The 15121-nt window shown below is 46.6% G+C and overlaps 1 pseudogene; it reads left to right on the top strand.

Moving 5' to 3' along the window:
- The window catches only part of LOC136620147 (regulator of microtubule dynamics protein 2-like), a 58270-nt pseudogene extending 52130 nt beyond the window's left edge, over window positions 1-6140 (top strand).
- Window positions 6141-15121: the final 8981 nt, after the last annotated feature.

Here is a 15121-nt window from a genome sequence, read left to right as displayed (position 1 = left end):
GTCCAACAGGGAGCCGTCCGGACCATCCGCAGTACAGATAAAATTCCGGTACGTGTGGGCGCCGGCCGGGGACAGGGACAGATTCCGGTACGAGCTCGCACATGGGGAATCCGACTGGTCCATGTGAGGCCGGCCTAAGGGTGCGTTCACGTGTGGCGGAAATCCTGTGGTTTTTTTCTCTAACAGAAATTATGCGGTAAAAACAGCAGAAACGTCAATTAATAAAGTGAATGGGATTAACGCAAATCTTGTTTAGGCCAGTGGCAGACGACCGGATTTGAACTGCACAATCCGCGATCGTCACCCGTGCGGACGATCCGTGATATTCCGCATCCACTGAAAGAATAGAATGTTTTCATGTCCGCTCACATGAGCAGCATGTTCTGTTTTTGTGCGGACTCCGCATGGACGGCTTCCATTGTCATTACGGTTTGGTCGCGGTCATTCGTGTCATCGCCTAGCGCTGGAAAAGCAAAGATTTAAAAAACAAAGAGCAAGACCAACGGCGAGCTGCCATGGTCATGCACAATACAAAGCTGACCAGGTATGCAGGGTCCTCAGCCAGGGACAGAGACGGGTTCAGCTGCGGGCTCCTGCAAGCGGAATCCAACCCGTCCGTGTGCAGCTGGCCTCATGTGTAGAGTTAAAAAGAAGCTCACATGAGCGAACAATGATTGTGATTTCCACAAGTGGAAATAAATTCGCAGTATCTACTATTTTTGTGCGATCTATGATAATTAAGCTCACCGTGTAGAATCGCGGCATGCCGCAATTTACCATCCGCGAGCAGAGAGTTTCTATGATTCTCTGCTCGGGGACATGGGAGGTTGCGCCTTCCATAGCTACATGTGCGCTCACTAGGTTCCTCGTGGCGGATTATCGCCGCGGGGAACACAGATCACAATCGCCCGTGGACAGGAGCCCTTAAAGGTGAGCTCTCTTTTTTTCTCTCTAGTATTTTTTCTCCACTTTTAAAAATGATCCCCCTTTTTTTATCCGTCCTGTCGCTGTCGGAGGACTGGTGGTTTGCAGGTGTTTTTCAATGATCCTATGTAATGCACTAAAATACTTAAAAAAAACAACTAATGGAGTCAAATGGGGGAAAAAGCGCAATATTGACATGTTCAAGGGGTCAGTCTTTTATGGCATTCACACTGGCTTCATTCTGCGGGTCGGTACGATTACTACCAGACCGAGTTTATAGAGATTGCTTTAATGTGCTACTTTTAGAAAAATAATTTTTGGAAGAAAATATAATTTCCTGCCGCCTTCTTCAAACAGCCAGAACTTGTTTTATTTCCGTTGACATCAGTGTACGACGGCTCGTGTTTTTGCGGGACGTCCTGTACTCTCCGTTTGTACCATTTTGGAGTACATACCACTTTTTCATCGCTTTTCATTACATCTTTTTTTGGAGACTGTGAGACCAAAAAGCTCCATTGTGACGAGTATTTTTTTAATTTTTATTTTTCTGCTGACGTTCACCGTGAGGGGAGAATAATGCGTTACATTCATAGATCTCACTTTTATGGATACAGCGATTCCAAATATGTGCTTGTTGGTTTTAGCAATTTTTTTTTTTAACTAGAAATATGGCTTTTTTTTTTACTTTATTTAATGCAACTTTTAAAAACTTTTTTTCATAGCTTCTCCAGTATTATGTAATACCATAGTGATACATTATACCACGATCCTGACTTAATAGGCAATCTGCAAAGGCAGCTCTGGGGTTTTCCGAAGTCTTCTGGCTGCTATGGCAACGAAACCGCACCCAAGATCTCATTTCACTGGTGCCGATTGGTACCTCCAATCTCCGATTCGGTAGCAGCATATAAAGGGTTAGCAGCCGCAATCAGCAGGAGTTAAAAGGAGTCTCCAGCACACAAAATGCCCCCAGAGTAAGTAATGGTGCAAAAACAAACATTGCTCACCTCTCACCTTGCCTCCGAGTCAGCACTGCCGATCCGCTACCCGCTGAGCCAGGAAGTGTCATCGTTCGTATGGTGGTGAGTGTACTGTGCCCGCCTGCGTATCACAAGCGCACGGATACGTACAGGGGGACTCTTTTTTTTTTTTTCCAAAATTCCCCGCTGTGTTTCAGAGTGGGATGCATATGAAGACGCCACCCAAACGCAATGTATTGTGTATGGACAGCATTTCATACAAATGTATAGGGGTAACGCTGCATACCGGTAGTACATAGGGAAATAGAGCGTGCTGCCATCTATTTCTTGTGTGTATCGATACCCAGTGTCTACACCCACATGTGTAAGGATCAGTGAAAGTCCATTGACTCCATTCACTACGTATCGCGCAGCGTGGACAGTCATGGACATGAGCCCCGTAGACCGATAGTCTGAGTTCTCTGCATGGCTTATTCTTCTGCAAGAATCGCCCATTATTTTCTTTGGGAGCGTAAAAATAAGCACATCACAATCACATGTTCCAGCGCGGCTTGTCCAACACGGCTTCTCTGCAGTATGTGGACGAAATTTTTGCAAATCTCGTCCTCTCTGCTGGATCGGCTCAGATTTAAGATCGCTGGTTTCTGCCCCGTGTGACCCTGGCCTTATGCTGCCGGTCCTTCATGTTACTGAGAATTCTGTCTTCTCCATTAGGATATATTCTGTAATCACAGGACAACGGAAACAAATGCCAACATTACTGGACACATATTGTAAATGTAGGGCTCATCCCCACGAGCGTGACGTATCACGCAGGGAATGAAGTCCGTGAAAGTTCATTGATTGTCATTGAAGCATTCACATTGCATATATATATTGCATGAAATACAGCATGTTCTATTTCACTGCGTATCACGCGTGTACAGAACTTTTTTTCTTTGGCTTGTGTATTCAACCATGTTCATACTTGATACATTGTGTATATGCGGCGTTGGATATGCAATGCTGCTACAGAGCGTGTGTGCGTGAGATCCGTATACAGCGACTCTCTGCTGGCATCCATGGCGGGAAAACGCAGGATTCACCTAGCAGTTTCTGCATACGGTTGTGTGAATGAGGCCTTAGGCAATGATTAGGGATGTACTACCATGTTTCCCTGAAAATAAGACCCTGTCTTGTATTAATTTTGCCCCAAAAGAGGCACAGGGTCTTATTTTCGGGGAATGCTTTATTATACTTACCTAGCAGGCGCGGCCCGAGTCCCCCGCTGGTCTCCACCGTTCCAGCAGGCTTCCAAGTAGTTCTCCCCGCCAACAGAACATCGCTTGTTGGTTACGAGGTCTGTAAACCTCATCTACAGCAAGCGATGTTTTGTCGGCGCTGAGAACTGCTAGCAAGCCTGCCTGGGACTGCGGAGACCAGCGGGAGGGACCCGGATGGCGCCTGCTAGCTAAGTATTGCTTTTTTTCATGTATTCTAGCTAGGGCTTATATTTTTGCTGGCAACACACTTCTCTGTTAACCTGACCTATGTCTAAACGCTGCCTACGCTTCTGGCAAAGCAAATGCTGAGGAAGGGGTGCCAAAACACTGAAGCGCGTCTCCTCAGGCTGCCTGTCCACGGGCATTTTTGCATTGTGTTCTCCGTGGCGATAATCCGGCCCCGGGAAAGCGCAGCCCTGTCCACGAGCGGAAAATCACAGCGATTCTCCGCTCGCAGGCAGCAAATGCAGTATGCTGCGCATTGCTGCGATTCTCCGCGGTGAGCCTATCTGTCAGGTAGGCTCACTGCGCAGATCCAACAGCTGGCTCCTGCTCCCCGACGGCGACTCCCTCGGCAGACCTCAGCAACGCTGGTGGACAGGCAGCCTTAAGCCGGTTTCAATAAAGCAGAGTAGTTGAGCTAATCCCCGATCCATTGTGCTTCGCTAAGATAGTCACACCTATACCCAGTTTTTTTTTTACTATTGACTAACAGAATCCTTGAAGGATGGCAGGCTACATCAGCTGTGCGGACCGGTCGGCGCCTGTAAGATGCGCTACGCTATTTGCCTAGCGCGGCCTTCCTAAGTTTTGACTCAATTACTCAGTGGCACGCTGACGTGGAATGCGTTAGTTGCTATATTTATAAGTTGATGTCTTGTAGATTTAAAATCCGCCCCGCAGGTCAATTTAAAGTGTAGTTTTTTCTCCACATAGCTACGCTATTTACTTAGTGCGGCCGTGCTGCACAGATAGTGTAGTGCTGAGTCAAGTTGAGTTGTGACTCAGTTACTCAGTGGCATGCTGCGCCATTTGCCTGGTGGACTTGTGCCGGATGGTCAGTAGTACCTGTGGACGCATTGTTGGCAATGAGACTAGTGCTGCGCAGCCAACGTTTGCTATATAGCCCTGCGACCTCACACTCTCAAGCCGGTTTCACATGACCTTTTTCCTATTGTGGAATCCGTAGTCGGCGTCCACGCGGAGGATGCACAGCAAATAGCACGCATTGAAAGATACATACGTTCGTTTTTTTTTTTCTTTCACACTCGCGGATACGAATTGAAAAAGTCGCAGAATATTCTATTTGCTGGGGACTTCCTCCATTGAAGTCAATAGAGGTCATCTGACGTGCAGCCCATCCGCAATGTCTGACGGTGCGGGAAATACAAGTATTTTAAAAAACAAAAATCTGTACTGCGCATGACGGCCTGCGAGCCTCCACGGTCACCTGCATTACAGATTTTACAGGAACACAGGGTCGCCGGCCAGATTCCGCTGCGGTATCGGGATGTGGGACCTGAAGTGGTCATGTGCAGCCGGCCATACTGAAGACAATGGAGTTGCGGTATAACTCACAAGTAGCTGCGACCCGTATATTGCAAGAAATCCAACCTCGGTGGGGTTTTTGAAATCTGTAGGTTGTGGCAACTAGCGCGACCCCATTGATTTAATTGAAAATGCAACTTCACAGGGCTGCACAGCGATCTTTAGTCACATGACCCATGTCATGGCGAAATACTCCATGGAGTTCCAGCCTTAGAGCTCATGTCCATAACTGTGTTCTCACCGCGGAGACCCGCAGCGTTTTATGCCTACAGCCATGGGTCCTTTGGCCAGATTCACATGAATATATCTGCGCAGCATATCACAGCGGGGGGAAATCATGTGACTGTACGCTGCGATCGCAAAAATTACATTAATATGCACCAATATGCCCGTAAAAGCACATCACTTACAGCGCAAATGTGTTGCACTTAGTCAAGAGTTTTTGGGCATGCGCTCGTATAAAGGGTCCCTGAAACACGCACGCTTATATACGCAATACCTATCACACAAACAAGGAGGCCGTGCTCTGTGCCTGCATCATTTAGGCTGCTGTCACATCTGCGTTGTGGTTCCGTTTTCCTACTCCATTCCAGGAGCAGGAAAGGATTCGCGTGGCTGAACGGGTACGGCTTATGATGAAACCGAACATCCATTCTGTAATCATCATCCTCTGTACAGCGCCGGTGCTCCAAACGGCACATTCGCAGCAGAGGAGAAAATCGGCGGAGAGGTACGCTGGGTCACCGACAGGGCACCGGGTCGAACTCCACTGTGGGAATCCCGTATGCTGGGTCCGACCCGACCGTGTGCAGATGGCTGGGAGACACTTTGAGTTTCATAATAGACTGTTGCAATGTTATGGGATCATAGTGCAGTAAGTTTATATTATAAGGAGGGCAGCAAGGAGGAAGAAAGTTGTCATATACTTTCTTAGGCCTTGTGTCCACTTGCACGGATACCAATGCTGAATCCCGCAGGGGTATCCGTGCGTGCCCGCGTACATGGAAAGGGAAAGACAGTTTATTACCTCTCCAGGTCCAGCGCAGGTCTCCACTGAGCCGGCCAGATCTTCATTGTTCAGCACGGCGGATGCGTCCGGGGGCGTTGGGCGACACGCCCGGCACATCCGCAGTTCTTTCTCTTTTGTTTTTGAATCTCCTGCTTTCCCGCGTAACTTTAAAGGCTAATTACAATGAAGCCTCTGTATTTGGCCTTCAGTCATTCACCACCTAATATTCTTCCGCTTTGTTCCACATGTAATCGCTTTACAATATACGTATTTTATGTACATGTCGTAGGCTTCTGTCTGATTGGTTACTGAACAACTCTTTCCATTTGGCAGGCGGACAGATATCAGGGACCTTCAGAGGGGACTTTGGAGCTTCTAAAAAGTGAGATGTTTCCTAGAAGCTGGACTCGTGGTCATTCTGCAACCATCACTTTCTTGTTGGCCGCCTTCACTAGCAGAATGCTGTCAGAGACATCTGTACCATAAATCTAGCCGAGGAAGAATGTAGCCTTTTCCGTATTGAACTTCTGTAATTCCCTGCTTGCTGATCGGTCATCACAGAAGGTCTCAGCAGTGTTGGTTCAGCACTTGTTCTGCTGACATCAGTAATATTGTCCCATCCGAGAACAGACATTTGCTTTTGGGATTCCTTACAGGAGCTGCAGGAGTTAGCATTGCCTTGTGCTGGAGAAGATATGGCAAACATGGCTACATTCTCCACTGGCCCGAGACTTGGTCATTTGGTACAGCTAACCAAGTTCAGGACAACCAAGGTGCTGTTATGGTCCTTCCGAAACTAGAAGAACAGATTAAGGATGAGCTCAGAGGCAAGAATGATGGGAAGAAGGTTAGTCCGCAGCACCGAAGTCTTTAAAGAAAGAAAAGTGAGACCACAAAGGCATCGGGTGATTATCCTAGTTCTGAGGATGCACAAAGCGAAGGGGGTAAGTGTGAAATACAGTAAATGCCGTAATATGTAATTTTCTTGCGTTCATGCTATCTTGTGTTCTCAGATTATAGATGTGCTGTCCGCTTCCTACTGCATATAATCCATACAATCTGCACATACAGATTATGGCAGTGCTGGCCAGTTCCTACATAATCCTCAAAACTGCATATACAGATTATGGCAGTGCTGGCCAGTTACTACGTAATCCTCAAAACTGCATATACAGATTATGGCAGTGCTGGCCATTTACTACATAATCCACAAAACTGCATATACAGATTATGGCAGTGCTGGCCAGTTACTACGTAATCCACAAAACTGCATATACAGATTATGGCAGTGCTGGCCAGTTACTACATAATCCTCAAAACTGCATATACAGATTATGGCAGCGCTGGCCAGTTACTACATAATCCTCAAAACTGCATATACAGATTATGGCAGCGCTGGCCAGTTACTACGTAATCCACAAAACTGTAAATACAGATGCAGCAGGGGGCAATGCAGAATAACAAGCCAACACTGATTGGCTGAGTCTCAGCGAACCAACGCTATGTTTCATCTCTGCATTGCTTAGCGCCACAACAGCGTAAAGCACACCATTCCACCCCTAGTGGTTCCACCCCTTGTAGCCTGTCCTGCCTGACTTCACGATTCCAATTAGAATCAGAATTGTGCTTCACCAAAATGGTGAATTAAAGGGGCTTTCCAGGCGAAAACTATTGGTGACCTTTTCTTAGGACAGATCAATAGTTAATCCGCTTCAGCCCTGCCACTTAGGATCAATGATCGCCAGGACCGTTGCACTGACTTTTTCATCAGGGTCACGATAGGAAGTACCAAAGTCGTCTTCTCTCCTATTGAAATCACTGGAAGTGCTGCCTCCTGTTACACTTCCAGAACTTCTGCCTCCTACATTGGATTCAGAATGATGGGAGTGAAGCCCACTATAACACTTCCTGTGCCGATGGCTATGTCCGGACTGCCATACTTATAGGGGACCGGATGATCAGCTGATCGCCAGGGATCTTGAGCAGCAGGTTCACAGCATTTAATTATAGTGAGGATAGGTCATCAATAGTTTTTACCTGGACAACCCATTTAATTAAATTCAAATGTGATTAATCGCCCGGCCCTATCTGTAGATATAGCTTATACCAATGAATGTTTTAAGGCTTTTCTTAAAATCCTACTTTATAGATTTCATTTACTATATACCATACAGTTTTCTTTTTTGCTTTCTTTCTGTCTGCCCATGAAAGATATGTCAGAAGAACTCTGTAATACTATATACTACATATCCAAGTGACTTAAAGGGATCCTGTCATCAGGTTCATGCTTGCCGAACCGCAGGTAGCGTGAACCCCGGGAAGCCTGCTGCAGCCGTGAGTGTTTTATACTGAAACGCTAAAACTCACAGCGACAGTATACTTCTTTTATCTTATTAAGCCCAAATCACCGAAAAATAATCTAAAAACTAACCTTTATTAAATATTTGTTTAACAGAATGAATGGACAGACTCCAAGATGTAGACGTAAGGGGAGACCCTGGTCTATGGCTGGCCACCAAAGGGTTACACACCTTACAACCTATTCACCTATAGCTGTATAGGGCCGGAGAACCTACAAATCCATGGATGATGCATCGGTATAATATTGTAGCTCCGTGGCGCTGTACCAGGGATGCCAGGGAATAGGAAGGCACTTGGTGTATAAATCTAAGAGCCTTTTGTTTTGTTGGTCCTCCGAGGGGATTGTCTGTATACTCTGCCTGGATTATTGTAGTATACAGCGCACTATTTGCTGCGGACGCCAACAATAAATGCAGCGCTGACTTATGGATCCATTCTATCCTGTAATAAACCACGTTCTCAGTTACTTTCTTTGGTGTTTTAACCCCATTTCCTTATACCCGCTCCTCTCTTTTATCCTGCGTTATTCCCAGCAGGAGGAATAAAAGAAGGTAAACCCTTGTATGCCAGGGGGAGATTTACACCAATGATGGACATATAGTGGCAGCATAATGACAGGTGCACTATTTGGCATTAATACCGCACACAATGTCATTTCACTAAGACAAATCGTCTGCTCAGTTTCTAATAAATAAATAGAGTCGCACATGGGGATCAGCACTGGACATCCCCTTTCCCTTCTCCCCATATAGTGTGAGATCCCTGATTGTGGAGGGCGTTTGTTCGCCCCATTACTCCACATGGAGATCAGCACTGGACATCCCCCTTCCCGTCTCCCCATATATCGTAAGATTCCTGATTGTGGAGGCCATCTGTTTGCCCCGTTATTCCACATGGGGTTCAGCACTGGACATCCCCCTTCTCTTCTCCCCCGATAGCGTGAGATCCCTGATTGTGTGGGGTATCTGTCCGCCCTCTTACTCCACATGGGGATTAGCACTGGACATCCCCCTTCCCTTCTCTCCCTATAGCGTGAGATCCCTGATTGTGGAGGGCGTCTGTTCGCCCCGGTACTCCACATGGGGATCAGCACAGGACAGCTCCCCTCGGCCGTTCTATATATTGTGCCTCCGCTCTTACTGGGGTCTCCGTGCCCCTTAACTCTTCAGTCTCTGAAGCCACAACTAGTAAGCTGGCTTCTACTAGGGATTAACCCCTTCTCAGTCCCCATAAAGTGCTGGCTATATTTGCCTCAATTAAGGGAGATTTATGACTGCCTATATAAGTGCAATCCATGTCTGTGGAGATCTACATAATTGTACAGGGATCTTGTGAGAGGAAATCACCTTAAAGGGACGGTCATTGTTAATATATAGTGGCCCAAAGAAGATGGTGTACATATAGTACCTAAAGACATCTGGTCTGGCTAACATTCGCGTCATATGACTTCTGCATTCAAACCCCAGCTTGAATAGGTGGCTTATTCATTACCCAAACGCTTATTTCAAATCAAGGCATAGCTGCGCCGATGCGGTGACCAGAAATCTAGATGAGGTAGTCGGCACGTTATCTGCAGCTAGCCCAGTGTAGCCGGCGGCCTGATACCATCTATCATGCGGCTACATCGGTGCCCACTAAGCTCTAGGACAGCGCTGCTCCTCAGCATTGGGAGAGATAGCTAGGGTTTCTCCCATTGATACGGACCATTTACATCGGGTATTAACCCTTTCCTCCCCACTCCTCTATCGGAAGCTGGGGAGAATGCTAGTATTTGGTAAATACTAAATGGCGCGCCTGTCGTTCTGGTGTCTCTGTGTACCCCAAACTTTGGAAACCTATTACTGGGATATTGAGCACAGACACCAGTGGTTAACCCCTTCCTCTCTACTCATTTATCAGAAGCTGAGGAGACAAATTATTTCAGAAAAAACGACAGTGCACGCAGAATAAACGCTAAAATGGCGTGCCTGTCGTTCTGCTGTCTCCATGTTAACCCCTTCCTCTCTATTAATTTATTAGAAACTGAGGAGGCGATTTGTCTTAGTGAAATGACATTGTGCGCGGTATAAACGCCAAATAGCGCACCTGTCATTATGCTGCCACTATATGTCCATCATTGGTGTAAATCTCCCCCTGGCATACAAGGGTTTACCTTCTTTTATTCCTCCTGCTGGGAATAACGCAGGATAAAAGAGAGGAGAGGGTATAAGGAAATGGGGTTAAACACCAAAGAAAATAGCTGAGAACGTGGCTTATTACAGGATAGAATGGATCCATAAGTCAGCGCTGCATTTATTGTTGGCGTCCGCAGCAAATAGTGCGCTGTATACTACAATAATCCAGGCAGAGTATACAGACCATTCCCTCGGAGGACCAACAAAACAAAAGGCTTTTAGATTTATACACCAAGTGCCTTCCTATTCCCTGGCATCCCTGGTACAGCGCCACGGAGCTACAATGTTATACCGATGCATCATCCATGGATTTGTAGGTTCTCCGGCCCTATACAGCTATAAGGGAATAGGTTGTAAGGTGTGTAACCCTTTGGTGGCCAGCCATAGACCAGGGTCTACCCTTATGTCTACATCTATGAGTCTGTCCATTCATTCTGTTAAACAAAAATTTAATAAAATTTAGTTTTAAGATTATTTTTAGGTGATTTGGGCTTATGAGATAAAAGAAGTATACTGTCACTCTATTTCGGTGATTTATACTGAAACACTGTATCTTTTCAGAATAAATATACTATAAATAGAGATGAGCGAGTATACTCGGTAAAGGCAATTGCTCGAGCGAGCATTGCCTTTACCGAGTACCTGCCCGCTCAAGATGAAACGTTCGAGTGCCGCCGGCGGGCAGGGAGCTGCGGGGGAGAGCGGGGCGAAATGGAGGGGAGATCTCTCTCTCCCTCTCTCCCCCTCGCTCCCTCCTTATGACAGCCGCTACTCACCGCTCCCCCGCACCGGCACCCGAACGTTTCATCTCGAGCGGGCAGGTACTCTGCAAAGGCAATGCTCGCTCGAGCAATTGCCTTTACTGAGTATACTCGCTCATCTCTAACTATAAAGTTTGACGTGGCACTGAGTTCGAGTCACGGGGGTGGGCCGCACCGGACCCTCACTGCCCGCTGCATAATAGATATAATTACAAGATGTGCCAGATTATCAGGAGGAAAGACATTATTTGTAGAGTTTCTCCAGTCCGGATAATAGAGGAGGGTCTGAGGGTCCTGAGCAGAACCACCTACTATTATCTTCGGGTCACATGGTGGAATCCGATGCGGACGTTTCCATTTCTAAAAACTGCAGGAGTAACCTGCGGCCAAGTCACATGTTTCTGCCGCTTATTTACTGCACAGACAGCTCCCCTAAAACCATGGCAGAAATCCACAGTTTCTCTGCCGTGGATCCGCACACGGATTTAGCCGCCTCAAAGAGCAAAATCGGCGGAATTTTCCTTGCTAACATGCATGAAATGACCTGACGCTACTTCACACAGATACGTGGATTATGTCCATTGACACGGCTAAATCTGCTTGTAAACCTGCGGCAGAAACATGCAGCTCAGCCACAGATTTCTCCTGCGGTTTTTAGAAGTTGAAGATTCCGCATCAGATTCCGCCACGGGACCCTCATGAATCCGTGATACTGCGTTTAAAAAAGTCTCTGGGATATTTCTTGGCATTTTGGGTCAGGATGAGTATCATTTCTCCATAAGGAGAGCACCTAGAAGGTAAGGAAGGAGACTTATAAGGCCATCCATGCTCCTCTGGGAAATATGCAAGTAGGGAAGATGGAACAATACCCCTGCAGCGCCACCTATTGGAGGGCAGTTTTCCTGCAAGTCAATGTCAGACTTTTTAGACAAGCCTTCCATCTTCCTATTTGCATATGGCATTGTGTAAATGCTTTCGTTAAAGGGTCATTTCAGATATGCATACTGCCATCTCTACAATGAGAAGTTTATAAGTAATGAGTAGACGCACAGCTGGAAGATCAGATGCTGTTACTGATGCAGTTGTGCCATCCTAGAAGCCGTTCCTGCACCCACTATTGCCCCCCTTAGGCTGGGCTCACAAAGGACTGAAATCTCATGGAGCGACCACACGGAAATATCGCCAGATTTCTGCAGGAAAAATGAATTTTCACACTTTTGCAGTGTCTTCGCCGCCTGCATTCCGCTGCAGCCATCTCTCCCCATAGAGAGTAGAGAGGCTGCAGCGGAAACAGTGAAAGAATCGACATGTCGCATCTTTTAATTCTGAGTCACTGCGGAAGTATTGCAGGACAGACGGCTTTCATTGACTGCAATGGAAACCGTCCGTGAGATTTTTCGCATAGAATAAAACATGCTGCACTTCTCCTCTGCGAGCGGAAAATCGCAGTTGATTTCCTCTCGTGGGCAGGGGAGAATCATTTAACACTTCATGTCTATGGACGGACATTGCTGCGGAATTCGCGGTGGGTGTCTGACCGTGAATTCCGCAGCGATAATCCGTCCCTGGGCATTTGGCCTAAATAAGACATCCAATGGAAATAAAGACACCGACACAAAGATTTATGGAGAAGGAACATTTTATTTCTAGTTGTAGGAAATGGTAGATTTTATTATGGGGAATGTTGAGGCGGAATTGATCCAGAGGAAGGCGAAAACCCTTTGATAGGAAAAAGCCAATTATCCTTGTATAAAGGGGAAAAATTCCTTCCTGACCCCAAATATGGCGATCAGAGCAAGTCCCAAGATCAAAGCCGAAATCTGACCTGACTTTCTAAAATGTATTATTGTTTCCATAAATGTATATAAATCTGTTACCATTTATTGTTTGTGTGAGATATAAAGTGTATTGGACTAAAGCTGTTTATAGACTGTGTTGATCCAGAGGAAGGCGAAAACCCCCTTCAGGAAAGAGCCAATTATCCTGTTTTAAGGGGGGAAAATTCCTTCCTGACCCCAAATATGGCGACCAGAATAAATTCCAGGATCAACGCCAGCCGCTCACCTCCCTAGTGTATGTGATGTCAGCTAAAGATTGTGCTTGTTTATGTTATGTTATTTATGTGGCTGATTCCTTATAAATAAGACCTAACCCTATTTAAGGCTGTGAGTTGATCCAGAGGAAGGCAAAAACCTCCTTGAGGTATGAGCCAATTGTCCTCAAGTTGGAAAAATTCCTTCCTGACCCCAAATATGGCGATCAGAGCAAGTCCCTGGATCAAAGCCGACATCTACACCTATCTGTGTGTATACTTGTGTCTATGTATGTGTTAGTGTCTACACTAGTGTCTAACCTTCATGTATGTGGTGCGTGCTACTTACGTGGCCTGTGCCGAGGTCTTAATAGTAACCAGGAGTTCAGGGATAATAGTCACTCGGGCTATTGTTCCTGAACTCGCCAGTTACCAATCAAGCACAGGCTGCTCCTGGGGGCGTTGAGGGTCTTCAGGAGAGGATGATGTCCGATGTCAGCCAGAGGATGTCGGGGTTCAGGGTTACATGATGGTAATGCAGGATGCAGTTGGTGGAGAGAGGATGCTGTTGGTAAGCCGGGGTCTTCTACAGCAGCAGAGTCGTGGGTTAAGCAGATAGTTGGCACGGGTTGAGCCTACAAGACATAAGACAGAATTGTCAATTTTACCAGCAGTGGATATAAACCAGTGAACTAATGTAACATGATGGCTTGTATCAGGATCTGCTTTGTATCTGATCTAAAGAAAAGATACTTTATATATTAATCTTTCTATAGTATGTGAGGTTCTGCTACAGTGTATGGATATAATGGTAGATGTCCTGTGTGTATAGGTGTATATAGGTGTACAGATATGAATGTGTAGGTGTATATAGGTGTACAGATATGAATATGTAGGTGTATATAGGTGTACGGATATGAATGTGTAGGTGTATATAGGTGTACAGATGGGTATGTGTAGGTGTATATAGAAGATACTTACCAGATGGTCGTGGCTTCCTTCACAATCGGATTCTTCTCGTCATCCTAAGAAGAAGCAGAGACATAGTAATTACAGGAGCAATAATAATGTAGCCGAGGAGGGAGAAGTCTGCGGACCAGACATGGTGACATGAAGCAGGGTTACTATATGACCTCCTGTGCTGTCTGACACTAGAGGAACAATGATGGTGAACACAGAGGTCTGCCTGAAGAACATCATCCCTAGAGGAGGAAGATCTTACCGGGTCCAGCTTGGTGAAGTGTACGAGAATCCGTCCACGGGGTGAAGGGGTGTCCCATCCTCCGGCCATGGCAGGTCTCTGTTTCTCGGAACTCTGCTGAAGGGCTTGAATGGCGGCTCTGCCCTTCTCAGTTCCAGCTCCTCCCAATTTACGGTGTTGAAGAATCGGTGACCTCTGATGTTCTTGTGGACACCCAGCCTCTTCTTAGGCTTCTTTCGCAGCAGTCTCTTCACAAGATGCTTTACGTCCGCATCAAGCCAAGATGGGAATTTTGGCTTCTTTCTTTTGATGGACTTGATGATCTTTCTCTTGGAGGAGCCGTGGTAGAAAGGGGACTGTCCTGTCGCCATCCAGGATACGACAATCCCCAGGCTCCACCAGTCGACTGCTGCGTCGTAGTCCTTTTTGCGAAGCACCTCTGGGGCCATGAATCGATATGTGCCCGTCACCCCGCTGATCTTCTTAGACGGGACAACGCCGTCTTGGGCCAGCCCCAGGTCAATCAGGCGGATGTGTCCATCTCCGTCCAGCATGATGTTCGCCGGCTTTATGTCACTGCAAAGAAAAAAGAGAAATGTTAGTCTGTTCAGTGATACAGAAGACTTGGGAATGTACCGCAGCCAAACCAGTCCTAATTCAGAACTCTGGGAAAGCTGGGTACATTATCTCCACCAATGTAACGGGGAGATGTGGGAAAGTTGTGCTTACCGATGGATGATGTATCGTCGGTGCAGGAACTGGAGGCCGCAAGCAATCTCCGCTGTGTAGAATCTGAGAGAAGAGTGTAGTATCAATGACATGACATCAGTCCCCCGACATCATGTCACCATCATAGTGTCCCCACCAGA

Source organism: Eleutherodactylus coqui, chromosome 3, assembly GCF_035609145.1.
Source record: "Eleutherodactylus coqui strain aEleCoq1 chromosome 3, aEleCoq1.hap1, whole genome shotgun sequence".
NCBI lineage: Eukaryota > Metazoa > Chordata > Amphibia > Anura > Eleutherodactylidae > Eleutherodactylus > Eleutherodactylus coqui.
Note: the sequence above shows the minus strand (reverse complement) of the source record. Positions and strands in the feature narration are given on the sequence as shown.